A 17,235-nucleotide genomic window follows, 5' to 3' on the forward strand; every position below is an offset into this window, starting at 1 on the left:
CAGGTCTATCTGTATACACACTCACCTAAAGAATTATTAGGAACACCATACTAATACGGTGTTTGGACCCCCTTTTGCCTTCAGAACTGCCTTAATTCTACGTGGCATTGATTCAACAAGGTGCTGATAGCATTCTTTAGAAATGTTGGCGCCCATATTGATAGGATAGCATCTTGCAGTTGATGGAGATTTGAGGGATGCACATCCAGGGCACGAAGCTCCCGTTCCACCACATCCCAAAGATGCTCTATTGGGTGGAGATCTGTGACTGTGGGGCCATTTTAGTACAGTGAACTCATTGTCATGTTCAAGAAACCAATTTGAAATGATTCGAGCTTTGTGACATGGTGCATTATCCTGCTGGAAGTAGCCATCAGAGGATGGGTACATGGTGGTCATGAAGGGATGGACATGGTCAGAAACAATGCTCAGGTAGCCCGTGGTATTTAAACGATGGCCAATTGGCACTAAGGGGCCTAAAGTGTGCCCAGAAAACATCCCCCACACCATTTCACCACCACCACCAGCCTGCACAGTGGTAACAAGGCATGATGGATACATGTTCTCATTCTGTTTACGCCAAATTCGGACTCTACCATTTGAATGTCTCAACAGAAATCGAGACTCATCAGACCAGGCAAGATTTTTCCAGTCTTCAACAGTCCAATTTTGGTGAGCTTGTGCAAATTGTAGCCTCTTTTTCCTATTTGTAGTGGAGATGAGTGGTACCCGGTGGGGTCTTCTGCTGTTGTAGCCCACCTTTCTTTCCCATTCTGACATTCAGTTTGGAGTTCAGGAGATTGTCTTGACCAGGACCACAACCCTACATGCATTGAAGCAACTGCCATGTGATTGGTTGACTAGATAATCGCATTAATGAGAAATAGAACAGGTGTTCCTAATAATTCTTTAGGTGAGTGTATGTGAATAAAAGACAGATTCCCTTTAACTCCCAATGAAGTTGATTTACTATTAAATTCTATGTATGGCAATAACAATGTCCTGACAAGAAGATAATATGCATGCCCTGTAGCTCAATGTCTATGGCCAAGTTATCATATACTTCTGAGCAAAGATACAACCAAAAAATCTCCATAAATCCACATATAGTTGGCTCGAAATTAAGTGATGAGAGGGCAATTCCAGGTCAAAGAACCTGTGGAGGCCAAGACTATACTTCTGGAGAGTACCTCTAAACCAGGAGTGCACAACGTTTTCCCGTTGGGGGTCACATTGCCGGATTGAACCAATGAAAAGGGCGAAAATAAAATTTAAAGAGGTATTACCAACTGAAATACTATTTTTATGGCATATTGTACATACAGTATAACACCATTAGTGTCTGGTTACACCTCCAGGACTACTATCTAATGGGAGAATGCATGAAAGATACATGTGAGCAGCCACAAGACATAGACATACATCTCTGTTACCAGATGGTTGGGGGCCGAACAGAATTGTATCAAGGGCCGCAGGTTGTGCACCCCAGCTGTAGACCATCCTAATTGTTTTTGCACGCCGTTCCTCTGATTAGAAGCCATGTGCAAGGGTCTCGGTTCAGGAAAAAAATCAACTTTCAACTTATGCCCCTCCCAGCAGAGTGTGGTCACATTACATTTCATACAGGCTAAGAAATAAGCAGGGGCGGGTCTCATTTTTTTATGTTCTTTGATTGGCAGTTTAGGGACCAAGTACTGAATGAACTGCAGCTAACAGTTATAATAGGACATCAGACAGATGTTCTAATCCAGGGGAAACCTGGTTAATTACTGGTTAAGTGTTACCTTAAACTGTCCATTTTCTGAGGTGGAGCTAAACCTACAACCCATTTCAAACCTCATCTAATTTGTCTTATTAGAGAAAAAAAGTGGAATTTTATTAGGCTAGCATCGTTGCTTTCAAAATACCCTCAACTGTGGAACATTAGCCCAGGACTGATCAATTACCCCACCCACAAACCGGTAATAGCAAGAATTGTATGCACAGTGCCTGGTACCGGTATCTAGAGGCTACAAAATACTTGCTTTCCAGCTATCAAGTGTGACTAATGCTAATCGGCCGGCAACCTAAACCCACAAAGACATTGTGTAGGCTGATCTGAAAACAGAAGAAAAAGGAACATATTTAAGGAATTCTTAAAATGTTTGTGTATTGTTGTTTGTGGAAATGTTAAACGTGAAACTGTGTTTTACTCACTTAATTGCTCTGAGTCCGGCTTATATTATACACTTGTTGGAAAATGACGTTTCGCTTATTGCAGAAATTGCTAAAGCGCAACATATAATAAATGATAAAGTGGTTTGAAATAAGAGGGTATAGGCGAGCGGGTGGGGGTTTGTGTTAGAAAGATCTGCACCAACTGAGTCACTAAAACATTCTTGTTCAGAGGACTTTTAACTGGGCTACAATTTGTTAAGCGAGATTCCCTGACAGACGCATTTTATATGCAAATATATGTTTTTAAATCCTACTGAGTTTTTCTGTAAATGGGAGAAAAAATATATGGTCCCATCCAGTTAATGATGCCTGATGGAGAAAAAAAAAAAGAAAAAATACATCGATAGTAAACTCTGGTTGCTGGCGTAGTGGGCCCACCACAGACCAATTACAACAGTTTAAGTGAACAAAAGTAGAACTTGACCACAGACTATACCACATGTACAGTAGGATCAGTAGATCAGTGATACAGCCTAAAATGCATGTGGCCTATTGAACCACCACAGACCGCGTTGTAACTCAGTGGGGTCCACCACGTGCTGTTGATAATCTGCAGTGTTGAAGGATTTTGCAGAATGTCATGGCTTCCACTGTAAATGAAAGATGTGAGCAGAGTCTACCTATCATGTACAACAGTTGAGTTACCTAGAACACAGATTGTATACTTTTCGTCTAGCCCATACCTAGATGAGACTACAAATGGGTTCTTTTGATTACCTGTAGCTTCCTGCGCTCAATGAAACTTGGAATTCCATAATCTTTTCATTGAGGATAAAACCAGAAAAAATATATAAAATAAGGATAGTGTTTTTGACTGAAGAACATGGTCAACTGCTTAGAACCTTCCATGAGGGGTGACCATAACAAATGATTTTGAGATTTGCTGAACTACTGTAGGATATTTTTTTTCTCACAAATTTGCTATCGTGATCTCAAATGATCACAGATATGTGTCGGAAAATGGGTAAGTGATTTATTAGGCTGTTGGTCATTTAACGTTGCCTTCATAATGAACTATTGATCATTTGTTACAGTAAGTATACATATTTTTTCTCTGGGAAGGCAATGTCACTAACGGTCTGATTAAACCTATAGAGTCAAAAAAGTCTCCAATTTACTAGATTAGTCTTCTCAATGGCTGGATCACCAAATGAATGGCTGTTTACCATCTAAGCCTAGCTGGAGTACATTTGGTAGGGATTGCGACTATTACGGCCATATTAACATAGTAGCTGTATTGATCTAGAACACGGGTCGGCAACCTTTTTCAGACGGAGTGCCAATTTAATTAAAAAAAAAATCAAAGTTGAAGCACTCAGCTTTCCAGGTAATACAGGAAAGTCATATAACACAAACTGTATGTGACAAAAATAATAATAATCAGTTTAGCTTACCACTCAATGCGACCCTTGTTCCTGACTTTCTTTGCAAAGACGATCCAGCTTTAGTTCATATGAGGAGACTTTTAGGTCCCTCTGGCAGTCACATATAGGCTCACTATCCTCCACACCCCCTAAAGTTGTCAGAAGCTTGGCCACATTGACCCCCCCCCCCCCTCATTACTCCCAGCAGTCACATACAGCTTCAACATCCTCCCACCCCCAAAAGTTGTCAGAAGCTTGCTCCCCATCCCCCCAGCAATCATATGTAGGCTCACAATCTTCCAACACCCCCAAAGTTGTCAGAAGTTTGCTCCACATTGTCCCCACAATTTCCCCAGCAGTTACATGCAGGCTCACCATTCTCTCACCCAAAGTTGTCAGAAGCTTCCTCCTCACCCCCCCCCCCCCCCCCCCAGCAATCACATGCAGGCTCACAATCCTCCAAACCCCCTAAAGTTGTCAGAAGCTTGTTCCACATTGTCCCCCCATTTTCCCCAGCAGTCACATGCAGGCTCACCATTCTCCCACCCAAAGTTGTCAGAAGTTTGCTCCCTCCCTCCCCCCCAGCAATCACATGCAGGCTCACTATCCTCCACACCCCCTAAAGTTGTCATAAGCTTGCTTCCCCCCCAACAATCACATGCAGGCTCACTATCCTCCACACCCCCTAAAGTTGTCAGAAGCTTGTTCCACATTGTCCCCCCCATTTTCCCCAGCAGTCACATGCAGGCTCACCATTCTCCCACCCACCCAAAGTTGTCAGAAACTTGCCCCACCATAACCCCCAGCAGTCACATGCAGGCTCACCATCCTAAACCCATTCCTAATTCCCATTCCCATCAAAGCAAGCCAGCCAACGTGAGGCAGTGGAGTCTCGTAGCTGGTTGGCACTGCAGGAAGCATGCACGGCGGGCCTAGCAGACCCTGTGTAGCGAGCCTGAGTTTTTTTAAATTAAAGGTGCAGTGCATTGCGATGCAGTGTGACTGCGTGCCGGTCAAATATGGCCTGTGTGCCATCTCTGGCAGGCGTGTCGGAGGTTGCTGACCCCTGTAATAATCAGTTGTCTAGCAAACCCTTGCAATCCCTCTACATTGTGTCATGCATCTGTTTATTCCTCCTAGAAATGTATGAATAAATTCACAACTGGGTGTGTCCCTGTATAGTCTGACACTGGCCAATCAGTGCGTAGAGCCTCAGAGTATGTAGCGACACGCCCTTTTGACAAGATAAATGGTCTGAGGAATGCACAGATGTCATAGGGTCACATAGAAATACTTAAAGGGTTTCTGCCACCAGAATTAACCCTATTACACTAGCTGACATTAGCAATGTGCTAATGTCAGCTGAACCAAATTTAGTCTATTCCTACTTTTATCTATGCCCTCGTTACGCCAGAAATCTAACTTTTATAATATGCTAATTAGCCTCTAGGTGCAGGGGGGGCGTTGCCCCTGCTCCCAGAGGCTCCATTTTCCCACCTCTGGCCACGCCCTGCTACACTAGATTGACAAGGCCAGGCAGCGTTGGTCTCCTACTGCCGGCCCTGTCTGCCATGTAAATCTCGGGCCTGTCCTGTCCAGTATTCTGCGCAGGCGCAGTGAGTAAAGGGCGCTCGCCGGCTGCCAGCTTCCTGCCTGAGCCGAATACTGAACGGCACAAGATTTCCTCAGCGCACAGGGCTGGCAGTTGAAGGTAAAGGCTGCCTGACCCTATCAATCTAGTGTAGCAGGGCGAGGCCAGAGGTGGGAGAACGGAGCCTCTAGGTGCAGGGGGGGGCGGGCGTTGATAAGCGTATTATAAAAGTTATATTTCTGGAGTACCGGGGCCATAGATAAAAGTAGGAGTAGGCTAGTTAGGTTCAGCTGACATTAGCACATCGCTAATGTCAGCTAGTTTAATAGGGTTAATTCTGCTGACAGAAACCCTTTAATGTGAGATCAGAGTGTGTGGAGGGGTAGAAAGCATCCAAGGAAAGCAGTTCACACTGGCCACTGGCTGGAGATGGGGGGGAAAGGCAGCAGCATCCTAGACGCACAGATCCAGCATCTATTACTGGGAGGAACACACCACATGAGAAAAGTCTGAATCGAGAAGCAGGCTGTAAACTGAATATCAATAATAATAGGGATGCAATTGCAGTCCGAAAGGTAACCAATAACACAGATGTCCATGGAAATTATAAAAAAAAAAAAATATGAAAAAAATATATACAATAGTGGAAGTGTTCCCCTTTCCCTGTATGATCTTTATCCCCCACTATATCCTGAAATAAACCTCTTTATGTATACCAAAAATCCCCAGCACTTGACAGTTCATTAATAAAGCTGGGCACTCCAGCACCCATCATGGTCATGTTGCACGCCCCTACACAAATGGCTGCTGGCTGGTACTGAGCTGCAATGCCCGCTGCTGGGGAAGTTCTGCAGATCTGGAGCAAACAGGAAACAGCGTGGACAATATTCTGTATCAGAGAATGAAAGGCTTCGTATGGAGCACAGTTACAACAGCTGAGCTTAGAGGGGAAAAAAACTCACTGTTTTGCATTTGACTGAACCTGATACCGAGGAAATCTCCGCCATGTTAAATATTGTTTTTACTATAAAATTCTGTTTATTATCCTCTGAAATCATAGCCTGCCAATCCAAACACTTCTCAGCGTGATAAGGCCGCTGTCAAAAAATTTACTTTTTTTCCATTTTTTTTTTTAACAGAACAAGCCATGATGTGCTTACAACAATAACATGTTTACTGAATAATATATTCCATGCATTTAAAAATGAGATTAAAGCCTATGGAACTGTACGGAGGACCAGCAAGAAAGAAAAAGTCCTCACTGCTGGTACAAACTGGATCTTTTGCTCGCAGAGTTGGGGGGGGAGGTGGAATTTTAAAGGGGTGGTCCCATCTGAGACATTGAAAGCTTATCACTAGGATATGCCATCAATGTCAAATAGGTGAGAGTTCCACCTCTGGAGCCCATTCATTTCCCCAGAACGGGGATGCCCAAGTGAAGAGAGAGCAGCCACGTTGGCCAGCCTCCATTCACTGCTAGGGGACTGCCGAAAATGGCCAAGTGCGCTCACTCAGCTATTTTCGAAAGTCCCACAGCAGTTAATGACAGCAAGCCAAAGATGCATGGTGTACTCTCCTTCATTTCGGGGGCTTCTTCTGGAGATAGGAGTGGGTTTCGAAGGTGGAACCCTCAGCTATCTGACATTGGTGGCATATACTACTGATATGTCATCAATTACCCTGATGGGAATACCCCTTTAAGTCTATTTAGGTGATGGCAAAATGATATTCAAGTTTAAGGAAGAATACATAGTTGTGAATGTGCATTGTTGTGATCGTCCACATGATGGTCTTCATTAACCTGGCGTAGACTTCAGTTTCATGAACACAGACTGCCAGAGATGCAACTAATTTATTAAGAGGCACAGCCACTCAGTAGGAATGACTAGGGCACCATCGCAATCCAAGGACAGCCATTCATCTGAACAGTTGTCAAGTAATCCTACATTTTACATTTGAAATGCCTGACTAGCTGTGGCTCCCCTGGCAAAATTATCAGCATCCTAAATGAAGTTGTCGCTGATGAGACAACCCCTTTAAGGAGCTACTGAAGTAATTGTGAATCAAATCGCATGAGAGAACTACAGGTTGATGCCCATTGATCTGAACCATGTCTGAGTCACTTCCACCACTGACTGGACACTCTGGTGGTGCTCGTACTTTGAACACTTGGGTATTTAAAGGGGTCATGGGAAATCACTAGGATATGCCATCACTTTATGATGGTGGGGGTCCAACCTCCTTGCTCCCCTCAACCATGAGAATAAAGAGACAGTAATGCTGGTGCAGTGCTTCTTCATCTTCATTGTCCTTCCCTTATACAGCAGCCCCAGGCCACTCAGCTGTGCAGGGAACTGAATCACTGCTCCATTTGAGTGAATGAGGCGGCTGCTGTTTCCAGTACAGCCGGGTGTCAGGGGCACCTCTGTGCAGGGAAAAATCGGAGAGGGCACAGTGCTATATCAGCTTTGTCCCATTAAGAAAACCTATCCCCTATCCACAGGATATGGGATAAGTGTCTAACTGGCAAGGGTCCAACAGCTGGGGCCCCTGCTACTCACAACAACGTGCTCCTCAGAGAGAATGGAGAGATGGTCACACATGTATTCTTCCACTGCATCCAGCTCTATAGGGCTGCTGAAGATACCTGAGGGTTTGTACGCCACTAAAACTGAATGGAGCAGCACTGCCGTTCCATTTAAATGAGGGATCATGGGCCCCTGTTCTTGTGATTGGCGGGAGGCCCCTAGGATAGGGGGATGTTTTCTTAGGATCCGAAGGTATCTCAGAGGTTGGATTGCCATCAAGTGATGGCATATTCAAAAAATTTGCCATTACTTCAAGTCATGGTAAAATCCCTTTAAAATCCACACCGCTAGACAAATGTTTTTGAAGAAAGCAACCAGAGGACCATTAGCTGCTAAACCAAAGGAATATTACTGTAGATCTATCGACTAAACATGATGCAGGTCTGTTTATTGTACAATCTACTTTCACTGTAAAAAATACTGGTTTTGGTGTCCTACAAAAAAATGTGAATGTGACCAGAAATGCCCCTCGTCCCCTCAAATGAACCCAACCTAAAAACTGAATAAGATGAAGACAATCATCAGCCTCATATTCGCCTACAATGAAATGAACCCAGTGGTTTGGAATGTGTTAAAACAAGTTTACTGTACACTTTGGTCGTGTCAAGTCACATGACCCCCTCTCTCTCTCGCCCACTCCTCGCCCCCCAGACCCATAAAAAGCTGCATACCATCCCCAGGCCCCGGTGCAAAGTTTTGGCTCTCGCAACAAGGAGCAGCTGGGCCAAGCTACCAGGGAATGATAATGACCTTCGAAATCTGCTGTTAGCTCTACAACAATAGGGAGATCAGTCTACTGGAAAATTGCGTTCATCAGCTAACTCTGCTCAGTTACTAATTGACATTGCCAAATATTTTAAGAACAATTGGAATGCACAAGACAAAAAATGAAGATCTTAATCCTCGGGTTTAATTTTTTTCTTCTTGCCGTTCTTAGTCTGTTGAGGAGATATCTATCGTCGGGCTGAGCGGACGTCGTCATTAATCTGTGTGCTTCACTTGTCACTCACTCGTCGCTCATAGCCATAAATAGAGGCTAAACTATATGGGTTCTTTGGGAATTTTGTCTTGGGGGCCAGGATTCTCATGGTTTGTTTTTGTTTGTAATCAATTTGCTGCGAGTGAACACGTAGAGAAGAGGTGGCCATCTTGTAGGCTGAATCCAGAGAAAGTGTACTGCAGCCAATTAACTTACCAGGAATCTATGACACCATTACGGCATCAATGACATAATAAGAATCACAGTTGGAATAGTTGTTGGTGTACATGGGGCATTTTCATAGCTCCCAAAAACCTATATGCACAAGTTATAGATCATTTTTAAGGAGTTCTCCAGGATTTAGGTCTCTAGGACAGGTCATCAATACCAGACTGGTGGGGGCTGACACCCTGCACATCAGCTGTTTGGAAGAAGCTCTGTCCGTTGTGTTATGGATGGAGATAGTTAATGCAGTTCTGCTACCATTCAATTCAATGAGAACAGCACTGCCATCACCAACTCTGTCCACTACACGGTGGGCAGCGTTGTGTAGTTCCAGCTCCCGAGCTACTCCCAAACAGGTGATCGGCAGGATTGCATGGTGTTAGACCCCTCCGATCAGATACTGATGACCTATCCTTCTTGATCCAGAGAAAGGTAAAGATATAAGCCACGGGCCAATTTATCGTATTGGGGTAAAACATTCTTCCTGACTGAGACGATTAGTCAAGATCGGTGTTGGATAAATATTTATATACATTTACAAAAGCCTTTATGTTTTTTAAACTTCACATATCATCTAGACCTAGATTCACAATAAAAGATAATAAGTATAAGGCCTCCTGCACACGACCGTTTTTTTCCCCCGTTTACTGGCCGTTTTTTGCGTTCCGTATACGGTCCGTATACGGAACCATTCATTTGAATGGTTCCGCAAAAAAAACTGAATGTACTCCGTATGCATTCCGTTTCCGTTTTTCCATTTCGTTTGAAGATAGAGCATGTCCTATTATTGCCCGCAAATCACGTTCCGTGGCTCCATTCATGTCAATGGGTCTGCAAAAAAACGGAACACATACGGAAATGCATCCGTATGTCTTCCGTTTCCGTTCTGTTTTTTGCTGAACCATCTATTGAAAATGTTATGCCCAGCCCAATTTTATCTATGTAATAACTGTATACTGTATATGCCATACGGAAAAACGGAATCACAACGGAAACAAAAAATGGAACAACGGATCCGTGAAAAACGGATCGCAAAACACTGAAAAAGCCATACGGTCGTGTGCAATAGGCTTTATTCCCCTCACTGATCCCCTGCCAACGATGTTCCTGCACTGCTCAAATACCCCACTTCCTGGTCCGGCTTCACACACAGGAAATGACTGCTCAACTCTTGCCGGTAGGTTGAGCCAGGTCCAGGAAGTAGACAGCAGCGGTGTCCAAAGCAGTTCTGCCACTTTACAAAGATGCAGTCCCATGGATTAACTTCTTCTCAAGAATAAATTTGTAATAATAGGGTCATTAGTCATACAACCCATGTATGCAATAGCCATAGCAGAGCTTACAAGGCAATGAAAAGTGGACATGCTGTCCTGTATAGTTGGTGTTTGGACCCTGGTCCCTCAGTATGATGCTCTCTAGTGGGCACACTGTGCCCCATTCTTGTATTGTCCACGTGGTCTTAGTTGGCATAGTTTCTTGACTATTGATTTTCTCCTTGGCACATAGTTAGAGGATAACTCTTTCAAGGAGAAATTAAGGCTGGTGGAGCCCCCTTGTCCCCTTACAGAGTTATATGTTGCATTGTAAATCACTGTTGAGTATGCTCATGTGATGGGTATGTGATGAATAACACTGTATGGTATTGTCCATACCTTGTACCCACACAGTTTTGGCATGCCCTGGTGCATTATAATAGAAGCTGGTCTAGCATGTCTCAGTGATGTCACCATTGATAATTAAACCTGGAAAGGTGTTCTTGAATGCCATCCTGCAGAAGCAGGAGCTGTCAGTCAGAAGGGGCCATTACCTGGTGTCCTGCACTGAATTCACAATGGATGTTGTTCTGCTAGAAATGTTGCACCACAGCCTCGCTAGGCAGGGTTGAGGTGAGTCCATATAACTGTGTTTGGCACCTCTAGAGTCAAGACCCCAGAGCCTGAAGCAATGGCCAAGTAGAGGCTCAGCAGAAAGAAACATGCTGTGATTAGAGAAAGCCAGGGCTCGTGTACACCGGTAATAGACCCATACTTTGTAAAAAGGGTGCAAGTGGTGTAAACTGATAGTCACTGTCATGCTGAATTGTGTTTCAAAGTTAATGTGGTACTCTGTAAGAGGTGGTTACCATGTTTATGGACTGTGTGAACTGTGGACATGAACTGTGCCAAAAGAGGCCACGGTCTGTTCAACTGCAAGTGTTGCTGCTGTGCATGAATGAAGCTGAGGCTGTTGAGGGTGATTCTGGAAACTGATAGTTGTTTAGCAGTCACATAGATGTCTACCCATCACAAACAAGAGGCTAGCACAACCCCATGAATGCATAGGTGGGGGCATGCTGTGTTACATAGTTGCCTCCTTCGGACCCATAGCAGTTTGGATGGTTCAGGCAAGAGCCATCAGCTATCTTGGGAATGACCTGAGGCCTCAAAGAAGACTGGTAACTGTTCTGGAACTAGTCCCTGTTCTACCATTGAAGTATATTTTCCCACCACATGTAAAAAAAACCCATCAAATTGTATACCTGTTCTATAGTCTGTAACCAAAATGCTTGTGTACCACTTAATATGACAGTAACCACTAAGGCCTCTTTCACACTTGCGTTGTCCGGATCCGGCGTGTACTCCACTTGCCGGAATTACACGCCGGATCTGGAAAGTGTACTGAAAGCATTTGAAGACGGATCCGTCTTCAAAATGCTTTCAGTGTTACTATGGCACCCAGGACGCTATTAAAGTCCTGGTTGCCATAGTAGGAGCGGGGAGCGGGGGAGCGGTATACTTACAGTCCGCGCGGCTCCCGGGGCGCTCCAGAGTGACGTCAGAGCACCCCATGCGCATGGATCACGTGATCCATGCGCTTGGGGCGCCCTGACGTCACTCTGGAGCGCCCCGGGAGCCGCACGGACGGTAAGTATACTGCTCCCCCGCTCCCCGCTACACTTTACCATGGCTGCCAGGACTTTAGCGTCCCGGCAGCCATGGTAACCATTGAGAAAAAGCTAAACGTCGGATCCGGCAATGCGCCGAAACGACGTTTAGCTTAAGGCCGGATCCGGATCAATGCCTTTCAATGGGCATTAATTCCGGATCCGGCCTTACGGCAAGTCTTCAGGATTTTTGGCCGGAGCAAAAAGCGCAGCATGCTGCAGTATTTTCTCCGGCCAATAAACGTTCCGTTCCGGAACTGAAGACATCCTGATGCATCCTGAACGGATTTCTCCCCATTCAGAATGCATTAGGATAATCCTGATCAGGATTCTACCGGCATAGAGCCCCGACGACGGAACTCTATGCCGGAAGACAATAACGCAGGTGTGAAAGAGCCCTAAGAGTGTTATGCTTCTACATGAGAAAATTGTTCCAGTTTGCACCTAAAAAAAATTCTGCAACATTCCAGAGAGCCATAGTGCCCCTTGCAAAGTGGTGGTTTTCGCAGCCATTTTGGATAAACCAGCTTTTGCAAGCAGGTTGGGCAATGGAGACTCTGGGGCATGCTCCTTCTGCCCTCCCTACAATTTTGGCTCTGCTCTGATTATAGAACTGCTTTATATAAAAACAAAAAAAAACTGAATTGTGTTGGTTAGATAGACTAGACTCAATATGATTGTCAGGGATCCCAGACTGCACTGGTTACTCATATATAAGCATCCCTTTCCTTGTTGAGGCCCTTAGACTTGTAATGCTGCTTTACAAAGAATTACATCAGGTAACAAAAGCCTTTGCCTGCTCTCATAATGGGACTTACTCTGGAGATCACTTGGAGAGCCGGGAAAGGCGAAGGGTTTATGATTAACTTATTCTGCTGCTATCATGTTAAGAGCACTAGTTACCGAAAGGAATTTCATTGCTTAGGTTTCTTATAAAACACAGTTTCTCAGGCCCTTGTGACCTGGCTTTCTAAAGAAACACAAAGTAAAAGAAGTGATATCGATGGTCGGTTTCTTGAGACGTCCTTCAGAAGTTGAGAATTAGTTTTGGGTTTTAGTAGTTCCTGGTATTTCATTTAGCTGGATATGTTTTATTGTGGCATTTAATTAATGCTGTAGATTACACACTTAAAAAGGCGCAGTTCCAGCATAAAAAAATTCCGTTTTCCAAATTAGTCGTTAAGAGCAAATTTATACTCGAGGAGCCTATGCGGAGAATCATCAATATTTACTAGGAAAAAGAACTTAGAGACAGAGTAGGGAGTACGGGACTGTCCGCTGAAATTAACAAGGTCCCAGTACTGCATTAACACAGTAAATATTACGAGCTTGTAACTTTTGGTGAGACTTGAAGAAGGTTCAGATTTGTTAGAACTTTCTGAACTTCGTTATTCTAAGAGTAATAATAACAGATCCCAACTGGTGAAATTTTTACTGCAATAATGCACCCACCTACTACTTTAGAAGACCGGTCAGACACACAATCTGTGTATCTGTAGTGACAAGTCGTTCAGGTTTCATAATAAATACTATCTTCATTGAATCTGTATGCTCTTCTGGAGACCAGCAAGGTCACCTTCTAAATTATGGATGTGCTGGTAGTGCATTGAAAACCTTTCTTCTGATCATGGTGGTGGAAGATCTTCAACCCCATAACTGTTTTGCCCCAGTCCAGCTCCAGCAGTGGGAAAAGTATCTAACTGGAGGGCAGAGGGCTGATTTAGATGCTGCTTTCTCCTGAATGGTAGCAGCTAGAAACATGCAACTGTTCTTGTTTGAAAGTTGACATTCCAAGCTTTCAAACAATATTTTCAGTACAGGTGAAGATATCACTGATAGAAATCGGCACACTGTGAATGCATCTGAAAGTAAAAACAGGTTTTACCCGCGATTATTCCCAACTCCATTTCTAACAGTGATTTATCCTCTGTTGAGCTGTCATTCTTGTATGAAAGCCTGGACTGTCAGCTTTTAAACAAGACCAGATGCATGTTTCTAGCTTCTACCATTCAGGAGATAGCAGCATCTAAAGCAGCCCTCCCCCTCCAGTTAGCTACTTTTCCCATTGCCGGAGATGGACTCGGGCAAAACAGTTAGGTGGTTAAAGGGGTTTTCCAGGCTCCAGCCCAAGCCTTCTACAGGCTGCAATGCACATCACAACCACTAGGGGCTGCGTACAGACAGATATAATAAACAACTTCAGACAGAGTATCGCACAATTATGTTTCAGAGCTGGTCTTTTATCATTTACCTTGGGACATTTTGAACCAAGGGGAAAGATAAAGATAATATTTGAGGACTATATAGCAGTATTTTATAAGTGGTGTATGGCATTTGCATAGCACTATATGCAGTATTATCTAGACTGTAAAAATGAAAAGTAGGGAACTGTACTTTTCTTGCTGCCCAGCGTTTAGTTACTATGGGCAAGTGCTCTACTTTCCTTGCACCATTTTTGAGAATTTTTTTAGAATTTGTTTTCCCATGCAGTTTTATTACAGTATTAGTTGCAATTTGTGCGGTATGGTAGTGGCTTTGTACTCCAGCCCTCTGCAATGTGTGAACCTGTCCTATGGTGTCAGCCACTCCATATTCAGTCTCTTCTAGAAATGTGGACAAACATCTATTATTCAGGACTCCAGTACTGCACTTGGCACCCAGGACTTGACCTGAGCCAACACTGATGCCCTTTATAGATCTGTTTGAGATTATCCATCTCTGATTTCTTCAGGGTCATATGTCACATGGGAAGGAGTGAAATCTCCAGATGTAAGTACTATAATGTATAAGGCAGACAATATCCTCATGACACCTGATATACAGTAGAAGCCACAATTGAGTCTCGGAAGCGTCACTTTTTGCCTTGTTTCAGATCCTTCTTTGCAGTGTTCTGTATCTGTGGGTTTTCTACCTCACTAACGGAAATAGCAATGTAATTATTATGCAATAAAAGACTTAAATGAATACAAGGACATGTGTAAAGAATATATCTGTACATATGGTGCAGATCTGTGGGTCATCTGAAGCATATGTTCCTATGCCGGAATACATACATATTTATATATAGGACTATAAAAAACTCCATGGAAAATAGTCCTACAATATGTGGCATCAACTACATATGATACATAACCCGTATTATACCATTTAATATGTATTATGATCTTCATTACTGGCCTGCACTGTGAGCTTTCCAAACTACAACTCCCAGCATAGCCTGGCAGGACACATAACAGCTTTTATTAATGTGTGCATTTATTGAAAATTTTCTACAATTTTGAAAATTTCACTTAGTTTGTATATATATAGAGTGAAACAAATCCTGGTTCCCCAGCACCTGTAATCATTAAAATAAGTGCCCCCATCGCAGATAGATACTGTAGATGGATATACTGTAGATATCTGGATAATGTGGATAATGGATAGATGGACACTGTAGATAGATTGATATACTTTAGATAGATACGATACATGGATAGATGGATTGGATAAATAAAATAGATGAATTGCATAAATTAGATAGATAGAAAGATTAGGTAGATTAGATTAGATAGACAGGATGGATAAATAATAGAATGGATAGATAGATAGATTAAATAGAAAGATAGCTAAATATATAGCTAGATTAGATAGATAGATACTGTAGATAGATAAATAGATATGAGATAGATAGATACTATAGATAGACAGGATAGATATATTAGATGGATTAATTAGATAGACAGATTTGCAGCGTACTGGTTACTGGGGTTTTCTCCAGCAGGGCGGCCGCTTATCTCCGGTCACGCACTGCCTTGAGACCCCTCATACTCTCTTATTTTCAAGACTAAATGGCTGATTGCAGAAATCAATGTTGCTAATAGTAACACGTTATTGTGTTATATCTTGATTTCCTCCCTCGTTGGGTCTGCAGGATGATTACAGTATTAGTAGAAATTCTAGCTTCCCCCCTTTTACAGATATACCAGAGGCAGCAGAGAGCGTCACCGCGCCCAATCCATAGTATAGATTCTGTAACGTTGCACAGACTCGCACACTGGTCGGAGACTACATATTGCACAGTAAATTACCAACCATCTGTTTGTGTTCACAATGCCTGGAGGACTCTTTAAAAGGTTCTTTGTTCTTCCTTTCACAGTGACATAGATGGCAAGCTATTACCAGGGCATGTACCTTACCTCAATATCAGTCTGGAGGTTAGCATGGCCTTGAGGATTGGGAGGAAGGCTTTTCCAGTAGGCAAATACAATTATGGATAAACAAGGCAGGTGTCCAGGAGGAGAACCATTGAGACGTGTTCTACAGGTATACATATGGGGTTAAAAATAGGAGAGCAAGGGTTTATGGTGTCAAGATGTGGTCTCTGGACACTGATCTTGGCCGCGAGGGTTGACGCTGATGCATGCTTTCGTTGCACCCCCTACATGATCATGGTGCATTTATGACTTAAGCTGGCCAAACACATTAGACAAATGTTGTCCAAAACGGACGATCATCTAATGTGTATGGGGGTGTCCCAACTTTCCCCGACAGCAGATTTGGGGGAGATAAGGATTGAGCTGCAGGATTTTAACTGCCCAATCATTTTCAGAAGACATCCATGTTTGGCCAATGCATACATAGTGGAGTCGGGACAGACACAGGACTAAGGCTTGCAGTTATTTAATGTGTATGGAGAGCCTTAGTCCTATACAAATCCTACCCATACATGGTAGACACGGCCCATTGATCCACCAGGAATACCATGTAACCATAGCTTGGTTCCCCTTTTGTTTAGACCCACCTAATCAAGTGACATAGCCCAATAGAAGATGTATTGCATGCTCCCCACAGTCCTACGGACTAGATCTCCATTTTTGGAGATCCATTTCTTTCCGTCCATTTATACTGACTAGGTGAAAGTTATGTAAGATGTGTTCAAGTGGTGCTACTATATGTATACATTAGCAAAAAGGTATCTGTCCAAACCAAGCTCCAAAGACATACTGATAGGGACCTTAGATTGTGAGCTCAATTGGAGACTCTTGGATGCTAATGTCTGTAAAGTGCTGCGGAATATAGTAGCGCTATATAAGTGCGTAAAATAAACAAGTCTATAAAATAAAAATAAACCAGTGTTACCTCTGTAAACGGAGAATAAATTTGCCTTTTTTAGGCTACTTACACACTAGCGGCAGCCTTCTCTGGCACGCTGTTTTGGCGGGTGAACAGTCTGCCGGATCCGTGCTGCCGCTAGCGCACGTGTGCCACCGGAGGTCCGCTCCGGCCCCATTGATATGTCGCAGTTTTATTCTGGCCGCCTCTCGGCATGTTTGCCGTGCTGCCACCGGAACTCGGGCCCGCACCTA

At 43.6% G+C, this 17,235-nt stretch overlaps 1 protein-coding gene across 1 annotated transcript in view; it reads right to left on the reverse strand.

Annotated features, from left to right (window-relative positions):
* The window catches only part of ZNF536 (zinc finger protein 536), a 338,062-nt gene that overhangs the window by 67,874 nt on the left and 252,953 nt on the right, over positions 1-17,235 (reverse strand). The gene's annotated exons all lie outside the window — the stretch shown is intronic.

This window comes from Bufo gargarizans, chromosome 10, assembly GCF_014858855.1.
Source record: "Bufo gargarizans isolate SCDJY-AF-19 chromosome 10, ASM1485885v1, whole genome shotgun sequence".
Classification (NCBI taxonomy): domain Eukaryota; kingdom Metazoa; phylum Chordata; class Amphibia; order Anura; family Bufonidae; genus Bufo; species Bufo gargarizans.